General features: G+C 37.2%; 1 protein-coding gene across 14 annotated transcripts in view; it reads left to right on the top strand.

Annotated features, from left to right (window-relative positions):
• Positions 1 to 23,399, top strand: part of TENM3 (teneurin transmembrane protein 3) — a 423,644-nt gene that overhangs the window by 14,130 nt on the left and 386,115 nt on the right. The window lies entirely within an intron of this gene.

The following is a 23,399-nucleotide window of genomic DNA, read 5'->3' as shown; positions in this document are numbered from 1 at the left end:
AAATCACTCATCACAGTTTCTTCCTAATTCCAGTGTGATTAAGCTCCCTTGCAAAGCTTTGCTGGCTGTATTCGAAGAAATGAGGTGCCTACAAGCCATGTCGCTAATATTTTTTAGGTGACAGTCTCAGCAGCTCACACATTTTAGTACGATTGAGTTTCTTGCTGCTGCGATTGGTAAAAACAGTGAATGGCTTTTAGTGCATGTAGTAGCACAGACAAGGCCTGAAATTAAGCAGTCTCAAAAATGTATCCATGCAAGTGCACAGTGTGCCTTCTGAATGCAGATCTGTTCCTTTTTTCTTTACGCTGTAAAGCCATAAACTCCAGATGAAAAACACCTTGAGTTGAAATATTTTGTATCTAGTCATTGACTGAGAACATCCTTTGAGTAATAGAAGACTGTAGTTTCAGTGTTGCAGAACTGTTACTAGGTAGTTGACTTAAGAGTCATATGGATCACAGTTCAAATAAGTATAAAATTATAACTTTTATCTTCCCCCATTCCCTTAAAAGTCTAAGAATGTGCATTAACAACTCTATGAATGTATTTCTATCTGACAGAATCTACTAGTAGCAAGAAATACCTCAAATTTAAATGTTTGATTGTAAAAATAATTTCTTAAGTTCCCTTTATACAAGATTGCTTTTATATTTGTAGTTGCAGCTTAAGAGAAGTTTTATGTTGTATCGTAGATGAGGTAGTTATCAAGGAAAGGAAACATTACAAAGATAAAGGTACTTACAATATTTGATGGCTTAGCATGCTTCTCTGTGAGGGAGCATTGAAAGAAAAGACGATGTAAAGCAGCATGTTCTAGTCATGAACCAGTCTGAGTTTTACCTATTCAAAAGAAGACTAAAACTGTGTTGTCTAATAAAACTTTGACAGTTCTGACATTCAATGATAATTCTGCCACTCATCTTTTTGCCTTGTGAACCCGGGCTGGGCAGATGCTGTTCCAGTTTATATGCTTATTTTGAGTCCTGATGGGTTTTTACCACCTTACTAATTTACTCACTGGAGTAGTTAATATTAACCTGGTTTGAAACAATGACTGAGCTGTGTGAGATTGGATGGAGGTGGCTGAGCTCCTGGTTGAGTGGTACTCCTCAGGAGTAGGGGGAAGATTGCATTCAGTACTCAATCTTTTCAGGTCCATAATCTGCATCCATTACACACCCTTTCACCTCTCAGTGTGATGGAGGATGCAGCTTACCAGGAGGGATTGTTGTTCCACAGGGCAAAAACGTCTTGAGAATTCCTGTTCAGGTGGTATATTCATTGTACATTTAGAAAGTTCTCAGAGAACGACTGACATGACAAAGACAAACTCATCTAGTGCTTAAAACATTCAGTCACCAAAGTCGCCTGTCCTATGTGACACTAAGGACAGCTTACTTTAACAGAGAATGTTTCAGCCAGCATCTTTCCTCAGATTTCAGTTACACAATGTCCTTGGAGTGTCTTGGAAAAGTAAGATTAGAGAAATAAGATTTTTAAGCTGTCTTTACGAAGAAAATCATTTACTCACAGTAAACTGTGAGCTATGAACTGCAGCTTTATGTATTGCTTTAGTACGTAGGTCATTGTTCAGAAGGCACTGGAATAAATGCATTGTCCTCCAGAAAAGAGTCAGAAAATTGAATTTCACTTGTAGAAATGCTGTTTCTCTTTCTTCTGCTGTCAGCTGATCATTAGTGATTTGTGGTGCATGTACAAGATGGTTGTGATTTGTCCATAAGGATGGCTAGATTACTTTGTGGCTCTTTCAGCTTAACTTTTGTAGGCTGCTCTGGCTCAGTATCAATTTGATTTAAATCCTTATTCATTTCTTCATTTTTTTCCCCTTACTGTCATTCTTTTACTGCTTTCTCATTTCCATTTGCACTTATTTTGAAGTGATGTACAGAACATCTGTCTGACTGTGGAGTTCTTAGTGTTCAGCATTGATGAAATGTTTAATGTAATACTTGTTTCTGGAAAACACATGGTACCCAGTGATCCTGCTTAGCTGTTGTAGTTGTTATTTCTCATTTTAGGCTTCAGAGTGCCTAGAGGGGCTTGTGCTCCATGCAGTTCACTCTTGGAGCTGGAATTTCTCACTGCTGTTATACTTGGAATGGAGCGTGTTCAGGACAGAGGTTGATCAGTTGGCATGAAGCTAACAAATGCAATGGGCTGCATGAGAAGCCATGCAGTTCTGGTGCTGATGCTAAGCAGTTATATTAGATGGGTTTTCAGACTTCACCAGATTCGAGAACCACAAGATTGTATCTGCCCTATCCCTGTGATTTTAGTGAAACTGAAGACTTTCCTCCTGAGGGGAGCAATAGAGATGTTTGGCTGGTTGATTCAGCTTTCTGAGTTACTGAAACAAATTGAGGGTAACTGCCAACTGAAATTGATACTGTGCATGTTAGTAAGCATTGGACTGTCAGTGTAGGATACTGTGTCCTTCTTAAGCCATAAAGACGTGTTAGTTAAGCTGTCTAGTATGAAGGTAGATGTATGCCGGTGAGGTCTGTGTCAGGGTAACAAGTGTGCTTGAAGTAATGTGTCTTCAAAAGCTGACCTAGTCTGAACAGCAGTGGCAGAGTGACCTTGCAAGTGTGCATCTGCTCCAACTTTGAAAGAGGGGTCATTTTATATGCTGTTTTCTTTGTAAATCAGGTTGTCTGTGCCTTTTGCAGAGTCTACGTTTTTCTGTTTCAAAATACTTTTTGTGTAAACAACATTTTTTTTTAACCTTAGACTGCAGAATATTGGATATGAAAAGAAACAAAGCTGGTCTTTGTAATCAACAGCTTATTCTTGTTACAGTAGTATGTTACTAAGAAAAGTTAAGACAAATTAGTTTTATTTTTCTTATCATAGTGATTATACAGCATTTTGCCACAGGACAACTTTCTTCCAGTGTCAAAGCATTGAACAGCTTGCATTTGTGGGAAAGAGGTGGCAAAATTGATGGAACAGTCTGTTCCTGCTGATGTTCATTTCAATGCCCCGGAATATGGCTTGCGGTGTCTCTGCTGCCAGAGTGTACCCAAAATTGTTAGGACAGAAGGAACAGCCTGGATCTTCATGTGTTAAAGTGAGGAAATGAAAATTTCAATCTCATTGAGATTTGAAATTAAGTGGGTTAGCAATGCCTGTGGAGCTCAAAAGGGGGGGAAAAAGGTGAGTCCTCCCTATCATGCAATCCTCTGAAAGAAGTTGGAAATGTTCATTGGAAGATTGAAGCAGACAAACAGAACAGCTTTTCTTGCAATAGCCAAAACTGAATTGAAAAGTAAGGGGGAAAAGGAAGACATTAAAGTCTAAGGGGGAGGAAAAAAAAAATGTTGAATTTAAAAATGTATCTCTGAAAATGTTTAAGAGAAAAAAATGCAGTGCAGTCTGCAAGGAGAAAATATCTCTGCTACTACCAGTGAGCTCTCCATGTGATCTGCTGAAATTCTGTACTCTCAAGGGTAACCCTAATTCATCATCTAATTTTGCAAGAGTTAACAGAACTCCCAGTAAGGTATCAGGAATCATGTTGCTTGTTGCTGATACACAGTTATTATTTCCCTTTCCCATTTTTCCACAGTGATGGGACCTATCTCTGCTCCCAGTCAAGCTGGAAAGAAGGCTGCTGTTGACTTGGACAATTTAGGATGAGGCACTTTTTTATAAAGGAGATATTTTTAAACAAGTGTAGACAGGGAAATTGCAGCTTTGCTTATAAATGTCTTCTACTCACCTTAATGTAAAAATGCCATGAAATAGTAGAATCAAAAATGTATATGGAACAGGGCTTTGAAACTTGCATATGTGCTCAGTGTACATGAAGTATTGTCTTAGTTCAAAGCGATTCAGATGCTCTTTTACCTCTTCCAAAAGGGGTAAAAGAAAAAAGGCTCACACAAAGTGTTGGATATAATTGTAAAGTTTAAATGGAAATGCTATTCACAACTATACAAAACAGCACAAAGTATATAAAATACACAATATCCATGGTCTGGGCTTAACACACAGCCTATTAAGCCAAAACTTCACACAAACTTCCCTTTAAACTAACTCAACAAACCCACGTTTTGTGCCTCTCTACCAGCCCTCCCATGCCCGTGTGATGTAGTAAAAAAAAAAAAAAAGTTCAGCTTGGCAGCTCCAGGCCCCAGTTAGGCTGCTCCAGACGGCATCATTGGCATGGCTGAATCAGGCCTCAGCTTCCCCACAAGGAGGTAAAAGCCTATATGTCTTCCCAGGAGCAGAGAGGGAGTGAAATATACTTCCTGCTCCTCCTCCTGAACACTCTGAAGGTCTGTAACTTTGTGGTTCTTAAAGGCACCCCGTCTCTAAACCATCACAAGTGTCTGTGTGTAAAGTGTGTATATAAAAAGCCACAAATGTTATTACTTGCTTTAATCCATTAAGATAATTTTATGAAGATGCCGTCTTTCATTCCACTCAGTCAAAATTGGAGCTGTTTATGCAAGCTGGAGCTGTTTATGCTTCCTTAAGATCCACCGAATCACAAGTGGGTAGGTGTCTGTCTGTTGCAGCAACGGTGTCCTACCTTCCTGGCTATATGGGACTGCTTGGTTTGTTGTTGTTATTTGTAGCTTGGTTTTGGTTTTTTTTCTGTAATGATGAAAAGTTGTTGATCCATTCATCAGTCCTTTAACCTGAAGACTGAAGCAGACAGCTTTGCAACTGATTCCTGACCTTTGACCTTTTTGACTTAGTTGAAAATATCATGAGCTACAACTTCTGTCAGCGTGGTTCTTGTTTTCAGTAACATACCTGGGTCATTCAGTCATATCAGCTATCTTTTCCAAGGAAGACTGTTCCTAAGTATACACTTTGATTTACTCATATGATGCATCATTTGACTAAATTGTATTTTTATGTAAGCATACACAGAAAATGGAACATAAAATATATTTTTTTTTCTCCTGAAGATTTTATTCCAGAATCCCACAATGGTGGGGGTTGGAAGAGACCTCCAGAGATTAGCTAGTCCAACCCCCCCGCTAAAGCAGGTTTGCCTAGATCAGGTTGCATAGGAACATGTCCGGGTGGGCTTTGAAGTCTCCAAAGAAGACTCTATAACCTCACTGGGCAGCCTGTCTGGTGCCCCAGCACCCTCACAGGAAAGTTGTTTTTCATTGTGTTCAAGCGAAACCTCTTGTGTTCTACTCTGTAGCTGTTGCCCCTTGTCCTATCACTGGGCACTGCTGAAAAGAACCCATCGCCATCCTCTTTATCCCCACCCTTCAGATATTTATAACCATTGATAAAATCTCCTCTCAGTGTTTTCCACACTAAAGAGCCCCAGATCTTTCAGCCTCTCCTTGTAAGGGAAATGCTCCAGTCCCCTAATCATCTTTGTGGCCCTCAGTTTGAGTCTCCAGTAGTTCCCTGTCTCTCTTGAACCTCCTTCAACCTGCTGGCCACGCTCTTAAGGCACCCTAGGATGCTGTTGGCTTTTTGGCAATGAGGGCACGCTGCTGGCTCATACTGAACTTGTTCACCAGGCCTCCCAGGTCCTTCTGCTTGGAGCAGCTTTCCAGCAGGTCAGCCCTTAACCTGTACTGATGCATGTGTTTATTCCTCCTCAGGTGCCGGACTCTCCCTTGTTGAACTTTGTGAGGTTTACATCTGCCCAACTCTCCAGCTTGTCCAGGTCTTGCTGAATGGCAGCACATACGTCTGGTGTGTCAGCCACTCCTTCCAGTTTTGTATCATCAGCAAACTTGCTGAGAGTCCACTTTGTCCTTTCATCAGGTGGTTGATGATGATGTTGAACAAGACTGGACCCAGTTGTGGCTCCTGGGGAACACCACTAGCTACAGGCTTCCAACTGTACTGTACACTGTTGATCACAACCCTCTGTGCTCTGTGATTCAGCCAGTTCTCAATCCACCTCACTGTCCACTTACCTAACCCACACTTCCTAAACTGACCTATGCAGATGTTATAGGAGACAGTGTCATAGTATTTTGGAATTGTGTTACATCATTATTTTAGGATTAAAATTGTCTTTTTTGTTGTTTTTTAAATTTCTTGTAGCTACAAAGTAAGCTTAATGTGTCCCACAAGCCATATGATATTTGAAAAACACCAGTGTGTCTTAAATTCCATCCCTGCCCCTGGCACTGCTCTAGAGGAATGCCAAATACAGTATCTTTGACCTTCTGTTCATCAATGAACTATTAAGACATCTCCATTGTAGTAACAGTCTCTATGCACTTTCCACTATATCTTGCTAAAAGATCGGGTTTGTTCCATTGTGGGTTAAGAATATTTAATCCTTTAAAGCTGACATATACAACACATAACCATGTCAGCTACAGCTGTTTCCAAACATCAGTAACAAAATTATAGATGGTTTTGAAGCTTCTGTGGTGGAAATGAATACATTTGAGGATTCAACTTGCTGACAGTGCTTATGTAATTTAATCTTGCCATCTGGAAGAAAGTAAACATTTTTTAGGAAATTAAAGTTAAGGTAGCAAGCCCCTTGTGGTTTCTGGCTGCTGCAAATAAGTTGAACCAGGTTGATGGAAATCTTCAACAGGGAAAAGACCGTGGTTATATTTAAAAGACAAGTGCATTGATGCATAAAATTGTTTCATAATGTCTGCTTTATGAACTTGCTGGCTTCTTTAATAGATACATTTCTTCTGCATAGACAAAAATATCCTTATTTTGTGTGTGTAATGTGATAAAACATAAGTATATGCTTGCAGAATGCTTAGGTGTAACTGAAATGGTTACATAATGGCTTTTTATTTTTATATTCTTCTTTTCCTGTTCCTCCTCCTTTTATTTTCCTTTTTCCCATTCTGTATTATGGAATGGTTTGGGTTGGAAGGGACCTTAAAGATGATCTAGTTCCAGCCCCACTGCCATGGACAGGACACCTTCCACTAGACCAGGTTGTGCATGGCCTCATCCAACCTGGCCTTGAACAGCTTGAATGAGGGTTCATGCATGCCTTTCCTGGGCAACCTGTGCCAGTATCTCACCACCCTTAATGTAAATAATTTCTTTCTAATATCTAGTCTAAATCTGCCCTCCTCAACCTTAAATCCATTCCCTCTCCTCTTACAAACCCTTGTAAAAAGTCCTTCCCTGGCTTACTTGTAAGCCCCTTTCAGGTACTGGAAGGCCACTGTGGTGTATTCCCAAAGCCTTCTTTTTTCTAGGTTGAACAGCCCTAAGTCTCATAGTCTGTCCCCATAGGGGAGGTACCAGCCCTCTCATCATCTTTGTGGCCCTTCTCTGGGCCTGTTCCAGCAGTGTGTTGTCTCTCTTATGCTGGGGGTGCCAGAACTGAACACAGTACTGGTCTCATGAGATACATGGTGTTTTGCTTCTCAAATGTCTACTCTTTGTTTCCTTTTATTCTCGTCTTCTTTATTATTTTGTGAGGTAGTTATGTCTTTCTACATTTTTTAGCATCATTTTCTAAAGACACAGAGTTCACACAACCTTACCATATATTCATCGGACCCCCTGTAACAGTTTTGAACCAGTTAGTCAAACATGAGTCAGAAAAAGATCCGAAAGGCCTTGAGATCTCATAATGTTTATGAGTTCAAGTGGCTTAGTAGAGGGAAGGAGACACCTTAATAGTGCCCTGCAGCATGAGCTATATGGGGACAGAAGAAAAGACTAGAGTGACCTGCAGCAAACCAAGGTTAATTAACTATACTGCTCATAAAATCACTTACATGCTAGCATCTTCCCATCACTATCCCGTTGTCTTTTCTGTATGCCATCTGATGAGAAGTTTTACATGATGAATGTAAGATACTTTTCATAATTGTCATGGCCTAAAACACCTATACATAGGTCTAAAACATCTATACATATAAGGCATTTCCGTTAGGAAGCTGATTTTAAAGCGACACGATTTGAAGAGATGGACAGTGTCAGCCATTTTACACACAGAGATTCGATGATTGATGGAAGTGGATGAGACAAAGTTAGAGCACATGAAAGTTTTAGTTTAGCCTTCAGGTTTTGAGGTTTAAGATAGTCTTTATCTTTGTGAAATATATTTACTGGTTGTTTGGTTTGGTTTTTATCCTTGAATGAAATCTGAAATTCCCAGCTAAGTCATTAAGAAAATCTATATTATGCAGCATTTGTTTTGAAGTCTAGGATTTTCTGATGAGATCCACAAAGGCACAAGCAACTGGTATGTTAGTGGTGGTGCCCTTGGTTCCTAAGGGCAGGAAAAAACGTAGCAGAAGTATGAACTCATCAGAAATTGCTTGGTAATAGTAAAATGAGAGTAACACTTTGCTGTATTCTTTAATCATAGAATGATAGTGTCAACCAGCTTGGAAAAAACTTCAGAGATCATAAAATCCAGCCTATTACCTAATACCTAATGACAATTAAACCATGGCTTCAAGTGCCACATCCAGTCCTTTTTTGGACATCTCCAGGGGTGGTGACTCCACCACCCCCCTGGGCAGCCCATTCCAATGGCCAATTACTCTTTCTGTGAAGAACTTTCTCCTCACCTCGAGCCTGAACTTCCCCTGGTGCAGCTTGAGACTGTGTCCTCTTGTTCTGGTGCTGGTTGCTTGGGAGAACAGAAGAAAAGTCTGTAAAACCAGAGAAAGCTATAGGCTATTTGTGCTTATCTTTGGTGTCTAGTGACTTCAGCTAGTTCTTTCAATCTGTTTTTTCTGCTCTTTAAGATGTTATCATTCCTTCTTGATATCTAAATCCTCTTGCTTTGCTCTTTATTTACTTAAGCTTGTACACGCATAGTAGTGTTCTGCTAAAATTAAAAATACCAATGCCATATAGGTACTTGTCACATAGTGGGATTTTAAACTAAAATATCCAGCTTCATATTCAGTGGAAGCTGCCTGTCAGCATCTTTATGGGTCTGAACAGGCTTTTAAGAGTTCTATCTCTAAGCCTTCATAATTGAACTTAAGATACAAAGTTGCTAATGTACTTCGGAAATGTAAACCTCATCCTTGTGAAACTGCAATGAAGATCTACATGAAATTGAAGTAGGATGTTACTGAAGAATATCTCATTTAGCTTTGCTACTTAATGTAAGCAACAATTTTAGAAATGTTGATTTGTTTTTTATTGTCTTGCATTATAAAGCTAGCTAGTCAGTATCGAAATCATGCCATCTTCCAACTTTGTCAGTGCCCTAGACATTTGGCTTGAAATAAATACACAGACTGGTGAGTTTGTAAACATCTATAACTGTGCCCTGTGTCAAATAAGGACTGTGCTTTACTTTCATGCAGTAAAATTTAATTAGTTGTAAGTCAGGTTTTGCTTTACTTGTAATTAGTTTAGCATATAATTATTGTGTCTAATAGCAATCTGAAATCTGTAAGCATTTTGATCTTATTCCAAGTTTAAAAAATACTCTTAGATACATTCAATCAGTAGCAATAATAGAATCTTATTAGTCAACCATATTACAGACTGTAAATCTTGAAGTGACTGGAGCAGTGTTTTCACTGATGCTTATGTGTTGCATTAAGGAGATGTATAAAAATGTTTTACATTGTACTTGTTTTATTGGATGATTAGGGAAAAAATTCGATTTGGATTTTCTTGGTGAACTTAGTATTTGCTGTTTGATTCTTAGCTTTTTTTTTTCATTTTTATGTCAAAGTTAATTTTAAGCTCTAACTTTCATGAAATATAAATGGGGAGTGTGCATGGAAACAGGAACCCTTCAATTTTAAAGAATGTATGCCTATCATAACTTGTAATTTACACAAACCTGTTATTTCTTAATAAAAGGTATTATAATGGTGCATGGGCATTTTTTGAACAAAGTCTTGTGTCTTCTGTCTTTTGGTTGGGGCTGGCTGGCAGTTGCTCTGCCAAGTAATCTTCTGTCAGCTCTGCCTATGGATTTCCTTATGGGAACAGCATTACAGCAAGAGATAAATGCAGGGAGTCTGGCATGTTATTAGCTGCAGTGGAGTGATGGGGAGCTGAGCTTCTGTTCTCACTTCCAGTCCAACCCAGCTTATTTTTTGCAGATACCATAACTAGCATTGGTTTAAAATATTACTTGCTAATAATGTTGTTCTAATCTAAATTTTACCTGTATTAATATTAAGGTTCTTACATTTGGCTTCATTAAAGGGCTCATCTCTCTGCTGATCATTTAATCAGCTGATAGTTCAGAAATTCTGTCTAATCAGAGTACTGGGAATGACACATTCCAAGATATTGAACAAATCAACAGTAAACAGCCTTGTACATGATGGATATCTGTCTTTGGGAAGCTCTGTGGTCTGACTGGGAGAGATAAATGACTTCACAACTGGATATTGACACCTAAAAATACTGTAGACTAAGTAGGAATTGCTTGCTTCATTTTTAGGGAATGAGATTCTCAGTTCCTTTTTGCTTTTGCTGTTACCTGTCCTACAACATTCACAAATTCAGATATTTCTATTAACTTGTCATTCACCTCTCTGTAACTCCTATTTTAGAACAATGAATAGAGTACAGTTCTTCATTCTGTTCCAAGGTTGTTTTTTTAGAGCAACCATATTGATATTATCTGGCATATTTTTAAAGCATTTTACAAGAACAGTATATTTAGTGTATGCTCATACATGTATAATTGTATGTCTCTAAATACTTGTCTATGCAGGAATTGTATGTCATTATAGAACTCAACACTGTCTAAGTATGTGAATATGGATAATAAAGAATTAAAATCTTAAAATATAGAACTCAGTCATGTAGAAACTAAAAAATTTGCATAAGCCCACTTGTGAAATACCATTATACTAAGGCCTTGTTATCTAATGAGAGCTCTCATAAAATTACTGTTAACATAGTGTTAGTATCTGGATTAGCAGTAGGGAAAATAGACCTTTTCTTGGTGGTTTGCCTCCTCCCCAGAGGAACCAAGAAAAATTTTTAATTCTCAAATAAAGGAAGGGGAAAACAATCTTGCTTATACCAGAATAGTATATTTGTGATTTATTTTTTGGCATCTAGACTACTTTAAACCCTGGTTTAAAAAGGCACTCTTTTGGCATTGTTGAAGTAATTTGCAACCCAAATGTGATGATAAAACCAAAAGTCAAATATACTCCTGTTATTACTCAAGATACTGTAGTTAGGATGAATGTAGAAATGGCTCAAGATATCCAGCTGGTTTATAACAAAGGCTAGTATAAGTTATAAATAAATACTTGGAAATTATTTGTCTTAAAACTGAATGGAGGCTTAAAAAAAGTGATTCAATTCAGTGTGATAAATGAAGCTTGAATTACATTTTTTAAATAAATAAAAGGAAGGGCTTTATTTTTGTTCCTTTACCCGGATTTTACCCAAACATATGGATGTTGTATTCGGTACTAAACAGTTTCAGAAGATCAAAGTTGCTAGTCATTGGAGCCTGTGTGCATTTTCTAGGCCACAGCCACTGAGCTAAGGGAAGCAGAGAGATGTGAAAATCTAGAGTAATAGAAAGCATTTGCATCTAATAAACCTGAATTTCAACTGTATGCATGGAATTAGAGAAGGTTGTACATGAGGGTAGGCATCTCCTCCCCAACTCAGACGTGGTGTCAGAGGGCCTTGCAGCCAATTAGGGTATTTCCTACAAATTGTTTTTATTGCAAATCTCCATAAAAATAAATAATCCAGGATCTTTATCATGTGATAAACAAAGAAACTCCATTTTTTACTCAGTATGATCCTTGTATTTTATGTAGTTACAAAGGTACGTGCTTATATGGACAAGAATTATTAAATATCCATCTCAAGGCATCAGTTTGTAGCTGCCTTCATTTTTATTTGTGTTGTGGTAGAAGTGAGTAGCACTGCAGGAAATAAAAGCAGATTTCTGCTGGTTGTAGTGTAGTAGAGCTCAAGAGCAAAATAACAGAGGAAAAATGTTTCATTAAAAAAAAATAAAAAAAATAAAAGAAAAAGTTTTCCAGAGCAGAGATCTAGTGATTTTGCTTTTTTTTCCACTCCCTCTTTTGAGGCAACACATGATCCTGGCCAAAAAAATTACTGACTGAGCAAGACGTTTTCAGGTTGATTTATATGGTGTATGTTGAATAAGCAAGCTGGGAAATTCCTACCTGGCAACTTGTTCAGGTGTGTGGGCTTGGTTTGTGACATTATTTGCATTTTTGTTGTTCTTTTAGGGTATAGTAAGATGGAAAATAATTCAATATCTAAAAATTTGCATGGGATGAAAAGATTATAGCAGCATGTTAAGTTTTGGAGACTCATGGTAGAGAAGCAGGTGAACTTCTGGAGAACAAAGGACAGAAAAGCCAAAAGACCAGGATAAGTGGCTAGCTAAAGGAAGATGGATTGGGCACCAGGTGGCACCCTTTTCCCATAACAAGCTAATATTTGATGGATGGCAAATGCATCAGGTAGTTCTGGTAGGTTTCCAAAAGTTTCATTTTGACATCAGCATCTTCTCTCCACAATAGCTTCTCACTTGTTCTTTGTTTTCGGAGTTGTTTACTTTGTGTCAGCTATTTGGTAGGTATCGCATGTTGTAATTGTTGCAGAGCTGCTAGGGTGCTGGTTAGCTTGTTGGTCAGGAGCTAACACATGCATCTGCTGATCCCTTCCCCAGAGCTGCTAGAGAGGAGAACCAAATTTGCCACCGAATGTCTGCATCAGGTGAATAATGGAAGAACGTGTAGGAGATACAGGAGGCTTAGTGAGAAGACACCAGTAAAGTTACTGGGAGAAAGGAGGAGCTAGGAATTTATCAAGAAGTGATAAATAACTGAAAATCCATTCTATAGAAGGGGAGTAACATAAAGGAGCATATCAGTAAGGAAACTATATACTAAGTTTTTAGGAAAATAATGGAAAGAAGAAATAACAAATGTTCTGTCTGCTTCTACTTACTTCAGGTGTTTCAAGAAAAGTACCTAAAGTACCCAACCAGCCAACCAACCACCACCACCCCCTCAAAAAAAAAAACACCAAAAAAACCCCAAAACATTACAAAGAGAACAAATGGCCATAAGAAATGAAAGAATCCAAGAGAAAAATCTATTTAGTCTTTCTCTCTCTCTCTTTTTTTTTTTTAAGGCAGTTTATGGACAACCTGCATTCGGCTCTTGTGTAGGAAGACAGAGTGTTGGATACCTCACTATATTGATGTTTTATCATCTGTCCAGTCTAGCTGGTTGTTCATGATTATATATGCAGTAGCTTTTCCAATGGATAGCCTAGTCTGCATACTTCATATTTTCATCTCCATAATTTGAATGGCATACTTGCTTTTGACTCTTCCAGAGAGAATTAACCACCAAGCCAAGGTGGAAACTATGAATATTGAAGCATTCTGAATCTATATTTTTAAACATCTCTTGTTTCTGGGTAGTACTTCAAACTGAATATTTGTATTGGTTTAACTGGAACCAGGACAGTCCTGAAGTGTGGCATATGTGTTATTTAAGAAAGCATTTTGTGTCTTAACATAGAAAGGATATTTCAGCATCAAATAACTGAAAACTTTTTTTCAAGGCTGCTGACCTAGACACTTTAAGACAGGCTTGAATTTAGTTAAATTTCATTTCAGACTGCTTTTACTGACCTTCCCTCTCTGTCTCCCCTAGCATATTCCCTCAATGATTTTTCAAAAGCCAGGTGTCTGGGATTGTCTCCAGCCTCCTCTGAAAGCACCCCAGGCCTTGGATTAATACTTGAGAGCTTCCTTTTATTCAGCCATTTACATAATGCCTGCTCAGTCAAACTCACTGGCTACATACAGCCGAGTTGAACCAAAACCTTACCAGGTCACTGGTGCATGGTCTTGTTTCCCACTGAATTAAACTTAGAATATCTCACCTTTTCACAAGGAAAACTGATAAATATTTCAAGAGTATTTTGGATTTCTGATTCAGAGAGGGATTTTTGGACATCTTGGATGTGTGAGAGAGCTGAAGAAAGAACACTGTGCAGATATGCTCCTAATTAAAGGGTGTGTGTATAGATCTAAGATCAGGGTGAAAAATTTCATAGTGTGTATGTGGCATGACAGTACATTGATAGTATCTCAAATACTTTCCATAATACACAGAACAGATTTGCTGTATCAATGACCTCCTATTATACCAACTTCTCACACTAAAAGCATTGTTTCCACTAAATGCAACAGTTTATGAAGAGTCTTTTTTCTGAATTATCAATATCTGAAAATCCACCACGTCTCTTTGTTGTCCTTTGCAATCACACTGAACTAGAGGCTGGGTTGGGTTTTAGGTTTGTGGTTGGTTGGTTGTTTTGTTTTTTTTCCCTGTGTTTGTTTTTTTAGGGGGGTTGGGGGTTTGCATTTAGGGGTTTTGTTAGTTTGTTTATTTATTTTTAATGTTTTGTTTTTTTTCTGATAATCCTGATTTTCATCTTGGCATTTCATTAGAGTACTTCTCAATACTGTTGACAGTGGGTCTCAGGGACCTGGTTCAGTTAGTGGTGCAAGGAACAACTACAGAAAATAGTGAGCACTGCTGAATTCACAAACAGATGGTGTTGCTAGTGCTTTAAATTAGAGGTGATATCCAAGTTCTCCTGCCTGACTAGCACTTGAACAATGAGTAAGCAAACTAAAGACTTTTATGAAAGTAAAAATTATCATGTAAAATATTAGGGTACCTGTTACTTAGTGACAAGCTTTCCTGTCACAAGTTGTTTTAATTGATACAACTTAGTATAAACGTATTAGAAGGTCATTATTTTTTCAATATTTCTGTATCTGTTGTCTTTTTAAAAAGAATTATTATTAGATGAAAACACAGTGTTTGATTTATTAGCTGATTCCAGGACTTAGATATAATATTCTTGGTACTTATGCAATATGGCACAGCTTGATTTCCCTAATGAGCAAATAGTTGTTTCCTGTACTTTGTTCTGCATGTGATTCACATCTTTATGTATGTATTTCTTTAGGCTGGAATACTGTAATAAAGAACTGTTGATATGAGATCATTCTTGCTCTTAGTTTTACCATGCTGTTGTTTATAGTCCTTCAATGACTTCAAAATTATAGTGATTGCATTTTACTACAATTTCTAAAGTATCTTGTTGCAGAATGTTATTTGCCTTGAAATTTTATTTTATAGATAATAATACACATGCAAAAATCTCAATTTTCTCTTACTCTCTTTTGACCCTAAATTATCTTTGTCACTCTTTAAAGGTTTTTTTTCCTTCTTTAAAAATTGCAGACTTTTTCTATTTTTCTTTAGAATGTGAAGGGTGTGTTTGTTTTATATAAGTAAAGCAAAGATTCATTAGGAGCAGCATAAGAACACACTATTTACCCTACAAATTACTTCTCTGAATTTTATTGTAAAATTCTGGAACATATAAGCAGTGAAGTTATACTAAAAGTCTTTAAAAATAAGAGAGCATACAAGTGATTAGATTTAAGAGCTGATCAGGCCTAACTTAGGGTAGGTAATTGTATGAAATTGGTTAGGCTCAGAAGAAATAAAAATTACAAACTAATGTGAAAAGAACAGAAATAGAGACTCTTTATTTGTAAATCTGAAAAGCTGTACGAAAAAGATTGACTAATAGTGACAAGGAAATAAAAAAATTGAAATAAATTATTGTGGATTGGAATAAAAACTCCATCAAATAGAAATACTTAGTGATAGAATTTTCCTTTAGTAATTTACCTGGTTCACCGCAGTGCAGAGTGGAAAACAGAGGATTTTGGGAATCTCTGATGGTATTCTTCAGACACCCACATGCTACACTACCCCCTCCTTTTTTTTTTAACACACTGGTTTATCTGAAAGGTAAACGCTACAGAAATTACTGTGCTCTCTTCTTGATTCTATTGTTACTGCTAGGGAGATCATTTCAAGAAGGAACTAGCTCCCACCTAACATGTTGTCTTGTCAGCACCAAAAATGCCTTCATGACAAAGTAATCTTTTGGAATCTTAGTATTTTCATCATACTTAGTAAGCAGTGGTCCATTTAAGAGCAAGTACTAAACTTGCAATGAAGGTCAAGATTTGATGGTGATGCACCTCTTGTATCCAAGGTAGCAGGGATGCTTTGCCTTTCAAAACATACCTCTTGGCCTGCTCTTTAATATCTATTGATATCAGAATACTTCTGAGCTGTCAGGGACCCAATTAATTGCACAGGGGGCCCAGAGTGTCCAACTAAATCCTCTTCATCAGAGACTCCTGAAAAGAATTGTCTAGAGCAACTGGCATGGAAAATTTCCAGTGCGTGGTGGCTTTACACCACTTTGGCCAGCATCTCCGGCTCAAATGGTCCATGATGCTTTCTGTTAACTTCTGTAAATACAACCTGTCAGTCATGAAGTCATCATCTGTTGTGAGAATTAGTATATGACCTGCAGTGTTTTACATAATACAAAGGCACTTTACTCCTCCCATCATTCCTGCTGCCTTTTTCTTCCCTGTTTAGATAGGCTGAAGGTTTATTTGACACATCTTAGTATGCAAACCTCTGTAAAAAGAAAAACCAACCAACCAAAAACCACAAATACAAGTAGACAGTGCATCAGCAGAAGATGAATACTGAGAACATGTTCAGTGCCATTTCAGAAAGCTTGGACGTTAACTCAGGAAAAAAAAGTCAAAAGTTTAAAAGTTTTAATACTCTTGGATGTTTGGTGGTTGATCATATTTTGTGATTGATGAAACACATCAAAGATTTCAAAATGAAATCAAAGAAATGTGCTTGATTTTTGTGTTTTTTAATATATTTCACTAACGTGTATTTTAATTAAAGTAAGAATTTCTGAGCTTAAATGTATGGAAATAGTTGCTATAGAGTGGGTGGGGAAAACCTGAGCTTGCAAAGATAGCCTGAGAGAATGAGCTCAGACAAAATGTTGGTGTTATAACTGTTTTGACTGGAAAGAAAAATATAAACCATTGTTACTAAATGTGAAAGGGAAAAAAAAAGATGAAGAGGAGAAGAAAAATGTTAGAAATAAATAGATCATAAGTGTTTGGGGAGAGGGGGAGGATTTTGTTGCTAATCTGACACAGATACTTTTAGCCTAATTTTGGGGAGAGGAATGCTGCTGACCTGTCCAGTTAGAATCCAGAAGAAGCAGTTGTGATTAAAAAACACCTGGAAATATGCCTGAGTGTTTTGTCATTTGATATTAACTGAAAGAATCATACTTAACAGAAACCAGATTTGATTTCTAAATAGTTGGAATTCAACAGAAATATCTTAAGGTTCATATGCTAATTACTTTATTGCTTGGTTATCTGTCATTTCAAGTTTGAAAGATGAACACAGATTGATTTTGGGGGATTTATATAAATACTGAAAAATAAGGGGAAAATGGGGAATAAAGCTATTCTATTTTCTGGGGGGTTTTGGCTGGTTTTGTTTGGGGTTTATTGAAGGGATTTTTGGGGGGAGTTTGTGCTGTTTGTGTTTGGCTTTAATTTTTTTTTTTTTACTTTAGAAGTTAGGAACATTATTGTGGGGAATTGTGAAAGAAATTTAAGTGTCTCTATGTGAAGGTAGGATCCTTGACTTAACCACTTCAAAACGTCTAAATACATTATAAGCAGAATGCTTATGTACGATGCTGACAACAGCAAGTTGTGACCACGCATGGTATGAAAATAATCTGTTTTAAAAGTCTGAAATGCATACGAAGGAAGTATGAAACTTTAAACATTTTAAGCACTTGTATTTCAGTCTGCAAAACAAATGATATTTCCATAGTAGATTTTTCTTGTTAAAAATGGGGTTTGTGATAACAGTATTGGATTTTAATTAATAATATGCAAAAGGCATCTATATTGACTTCTTATCTGTCAGAAATGGTTGTTTAATTAAACTTATTCTACCGTGTTGCAGTATGGAGGAATAATAATTGCTTAGCAGGCTGTATGACAATACTTGATTCTTCTTTTGTGCTACAGCAAACCCAGCAATAACAAGAGGGATTTTAAATAAAATGTGTATTAATAAGGCATGTAAACTTCATCCCCTACCCCCACTCTTTTTTTTTTTTTTGATCTTTGAGTCATACTGTCAGTCTTGACATTTTCTTATGCTTGCATATGGAGCAGATTTGTGATATGTTTTGGATAAGACAAGAAGGTTTAATGGTCTGTCCTGGAGATACAGACTGGCACCTTTTCAGTTCCTAAGTATCAACAGCAGACTCAACAATGCATCAGTGAATGAAAATTGAGCTTGGATTATACTGTCAATAGGTATTTTGAGATGAGGAAAACATATGGAACTTGCTAACAGAGAAATCCTAGAAGTAGCCAAGTACAAGGAAGGTTTGGATTGTTACTGTTTGTCTTGGCTGGTGTTGATGCTGTGTAACAATTACTGAGGAATGGGTGAAGCTGGAAGTCATGTCTTCCAAGAAGAAATTTGAGTTCCATCTGTCTTCAAGGAAAAATACAAGAAAGCTTCGTTAGAGATGTATCTGTTATTTAAAGGTGCAACTGACCTTGGTGGGGGCGGGAGGGCTGGGGTGGGGGTGTGTGTGTGGGGGAAAAAAAAGAATGACACTGAGAATAGAGTAGACTGCAAATTTTAAATATCAGTGAAGCATTGATATAGAGATGCAAGAGAATAGAAAACTGCCTTCAAGTGATAGACTTAAAAAACTGGGTAGCTTTTGAACAAGTGTAAGGTGTTCAACTGTAGGAGAAGGATTGTAGGAGAAGGATTTAACTTGCTTCTGTGTATGCGAGGAATTTTAGAAAGATCAATCAAAAGTGTTGTTCTATCAATAAACAAAAAAGGGAGAAATGTAGGAGAAGGATTGTTTTCGGATAGCTTTAGAAGACTATAGGGAAGATTTGTCTTTGTTTGAATTAGAGAAAGCGCTGTTTTGTCTTTGACTCAGAGAGTAACGTAAACACCTTGTAACTGGAAGAGAGAAACTAGGCAGAGTCTGGTTGGATGTGTTAAAATATTGTTTTGTTATTTTGACCTATTGTATGCCTTAATTACATGTATGCCAGTAGAAAATGACCAATTGAGATGTGACACGTGCCTTCTGATAGAGTATATAACTTTGCTGTATAATGTAATAAACGTCTTCGCCTGCTTACATCTTGTCCTGAAAGCATTGCACGAGGCAAATCCAACATCTATAAAACATCTGTACTATTACATTCAACTTTCTGAGGAAAAATTGAAATATCTTCTGTGACTTGCTTTGCATGGGCTAAGATTAGGAGTAGGGAGGGTGTCTCTTAGAATTTAAACCTGGATCTAATACATGACTCGTATCCAAAAATGGCTGGAATTTTATCTCTGCTGCACAAGTCTGGGTCTTGTCTTACAGTAAGTCGGAATCTGAGTCTGGTTTGGTTTCTTTTTTCTTTTAATTGTAGTGAAAGTATGCATTGGATATAAATCATTTACAATTGAAAAGATTTTAACAACTTGTAGTAGGAATCTGTTTGATATCCCCTGGTTTAGCCTTTCATCCTTTAGAATCTCAGCTGTGCCGTGACAACAGAACTCAGATATTAAACAAGGATTGTGCAGGAGCAGGTGGAAGGAAGCAAGAAGTGGCCAGATAAAGTATTAAATGAATGAACAATAATGTGTGTCTCCTGGATTGGAGTAGGGAGTGTTGAGTGATATAAGTACAATGATTAGCTGTTTACTTATTCCAGACAATTTTTTTGAAGATACTAAAATCCTTTATGACAGATTGATTAATGTTTGTTTGGTTGGAGTTTTTTGGGTGTCGAGGGTGAGTGGCTTTGTGCGTGCAGTATATTTTTCTGAGCTAAAGAGGCACCTTTATGATAGTCCTTCGATGTTGTTGTGGGAGAAACTGCCCTATTTTCATTACCTATATGATATCTTGCTTTCAGCAAAACACACCACTATAAGTCATAGTATTTTTTTTTCCTACAAAAACCTCTGACACTATCTCAGGATTTTCTGTCGCAACCACATAATGTTGCTGATTTAGCACTCCTTTATGTTGGACGCTGTTGCTATGAGTTTTTCCATAAAGAGAGTTTTACAATGAGAATGTTTACATGTAACTGAGCTGAGCTTGCAGCTTAGGCTATGGAATGCCTTGCTTTAGGAACTTTTGATCAGTTTCCATTTCTTAAACACTGTTCACTACATTTTATTGTTTTAGTCTCATATTGGAAAGCTGTATATCTGAATTGACTGGCATCTTGAGTGTGTTCTTGTACCTAAGATGACTGTCTCATGGAATAAAGCAGACTGCTGTGTGGACTTCTTTTGTTACTGAGATGCAATCCTTGATATATATTCTACAAAACCCTGCTCCTTTTTCTTTTTTTTTTTTTTTTTTTTTTTTTTTTTAATTAAAACAAGTACTGAAAGGTTTATGTATATAACCAGAGTGCATGCTGCAGTCTGATTTACTAGGCTTCTCTTTAGCTGATGGCATGAGCTATTTAGCATGTTCATCTATATGTATGTATACACTTATGTAGTCCCTTTCAGCTATTAATTGGAGATTGAGAAGGTTTAAATTGACGACAGAGCAGAACAAACAGCACAGTCTTCACAAACAGCTGAGTGTTGGACCAGAAAACATTTTATCTCCTTTACAACAATTCATTGTGGAGGCCTTAGAATGAACCTGACCAAAGGTATTGAGTCGCCCAGGTTTTTGTGGCTTTCAGAATATAAGGTCAAAGTTGAGTGAAGTCCTCGGAGAGAAAAGATACTTTCATTTTTACTGAGACAACAAAGGCTAATTAAGTCATTGATGGATAGTTAATATTTTCTGAGTGGCCTCGGGAAGACAAAGAGCTTGTTGGTTACAGTTCCATTATTGCTCTTCCACATAGTCTGATAATGTTGTAGGTTTCAAGAGTACAAGAGAACTGAATTATTCCAACTGCTGTATGTATATCCAGTTGTCTTTCCTGGCCAAGTAACTTGGGCGGGGCAGGGGGGAGATAATGTGGAAGATCTGAAAGCAAAATCATTTCCATTCAGGAAATACCTTGCTTGGTTTTAGTGAGGAGATCTGAGTGAAATATGCGCCTCTAAAAATGTATCTACAATTTACAGCGTAAGATCAAATTGTTCAGAAGAAAATACTGTTTGCCTATGGCAAATGGACAAAAATACTTCATCTGGCAGTCACTAACATGGTAATCACTGGAAAAGTTATTTTCAGGCTCCTGAAAGTAGTGACAGCATTACTTTGGCTGAATGATTCTTGGGATGTGAGGATCACCCTGGAAACTGTTAGAAGCAATTTTGTTGGCTCATTTAGTAATTATGTTTTTATTTTAAAAACCAGTAAAATAAGGGCAATCACATTAATCCTTTAAAGTGCTGCTAAAGTTGTAAAATGGGAACATAAACGGGAAAAGCTAACACACCTTTGTAGTCAAAATGACTTTTAATATACTTTTGCTAGATGTTATAGTGCATAGTATTTGTGTCAAGAGATTGAAACAGATTCCCTAGGACAGCCATCACTGTCTTGTCTGTTGGTTCTCTTATCTCCATAGGAAAAAAAAAATAAAGAAAAATCTTGCATTCATATTTGTGGTATCTACAGCACAGAAACTACCTGAACATGCTAAAGGCAATAACATTTGTTTTAACTTTTTCCCTTTTTCCTGCCAGTTTGGTTTGTTTCCTTAATTTTAATGTGTGTAATTGGCAAAAATAGAACATGCCATTTTACTCAAGCAAATGCACTAAACTTTTAGTTGTGCCTTTATGAAGCCTGGTACTTCTGTAATGTAAAAGATGTCATCACTGCAGATGAGGATAGTGCTAATTAATGTTATGTGGGCTGCATGGCATTTAACAAACAGAATAGCTTTCTTTGTTGGCACATTGTTAGCAAAAAATGTCTTTCTTTTAATCTCTCATAACTGAGAGTGCATGTGCAAGCCACATGCTTGCCATCCTAACTTGTAGGCTTGCTTTTCCAGTCTTGCTAAGTTGCAGATATTATTGATTACATGTACTGGTGCCATGTGTAGTATGATAAACGGCTTAGGCACCAGTGTTCAAAGAGATCTCAAATAGGCCAAACTACATTAATGTCTTAATAGCAGCATGTCCTTATACATCTCTGTGTAGCAGATTAAGTATTCTGCACAGGTACTTGCACTAAGTTTATAATCTAAAAGACTGTCGGGTGTGCTTCCGCAGGTGTCTGCAGGTGAATATGCAGTGCTTCTTGTCTGTCTGAACAATATAAACACGGAAAAATAACTGCAGGTTTAGAGTGGGAGAAAGTGATCTCTTGCCTGCTGAGATGTTCATGAATCAAGAGATAGTTTATGTTAATGATTCCTGTACTGGAGATGAGTGTAGTAAGCCTGGCCTTTTGTTTTGAAAGGTAGATAGAAATTGCTGGAATATTGAGTTGTTTCCTCCTCCATGAATCTTTCTGGACTGACAGAGGCGTAATTTCATGGAAAGAAAAATTTGGCATATTAGTGCTAAATTTAAGGTATTGTCTGTTAGCCATGTGATCCTTCCATTCTGTTGTTTAGATTAACAATGGAGATACATGCAGGGAGAACCTACTTTAGAATAACAATTTGCAGCAGAACTAAGTGCTCTGTACACATTCCTAAACTGAAAAACAGGGAATTTACATGGGGGTACCTATAATACTGAAATATTCTCTGGGGCAGTATTTAATGATACCCTAACATTTATAATTAGATAGAGCAATCAAGCTGGTTTTATGCTACCTTGGAGCTTCCCTGTAAAAGGTGGTAGGTCTTTCCTTTGATAGTATTTAAGACTATATGCACTAACGAATTAAATGTAATGGGGGGGGTGTTAAAATTGCCAAGTGTATAGATTATTCTGACAGTTACCAACCATGGAAGAATATTCTGTGAAGTTCACAGAAAAAGAAAAAAATTGACTATATCGCCATAGGGCTTTCCCTGAAGTATAGTTCTACAAATAGAACACAGGTTTCTTACAATGATGAGTTAGGGAAGGATTCTCCTTTCATATGAAGAACATGTAAAAGCTTCCAAAACAGAGAGACTTTCCTCCCATTAAGAATTCGTTTGTCAGCTAAATCCACTTCTTGTTTGTGCTTTTAAAAAAAATATTTTGCTTTTTCTGTGTGTGGTTTTTGAGTTGATTTTTTTTGTGTGTGTGTCTGGGTTTTGCATTTGGTTTTTTGTGGGGGTTTTGTTTGTTTTTGTTTTGGTGGGTTGTCTTGGTGGGATTTTTTTTTAGGTCGTGAGGAGGAGGAGGGCGGGGAGTCAGTATTTCAATTAAATCAGAGATAGTTATTGCATTGACAAGATGAGAGCATATTCCAGGTGTCCTGGGAGCTGTTTTCTTTCTGGTGTTAATGGCAGAGATTAGGAAAGTTGCTATTTCTGCCATGTGCTGACTACTTATTAATTTTCCATAGATATT

The sequence above is a fragment of the Melanerpes formicivorus genome, unplaced genomic scaffold (assembly GCF_026170545.1).
Source record: "Melanerpes formicivorus ecotype bairdi unplaced genomic scaffold, bMelFor1.0.p_v2 SCAF_4, whole genome shotgun sequence".
Lineage (NCBI taxonomy): Eukaryota > Metazoa > Chordata > Aves > Piciformes > Picidae > Melanerpes > Melanerpes formicivorus.
This window is presented reverse-complemented; position numbering and strand designations above follow the sequence as displayed.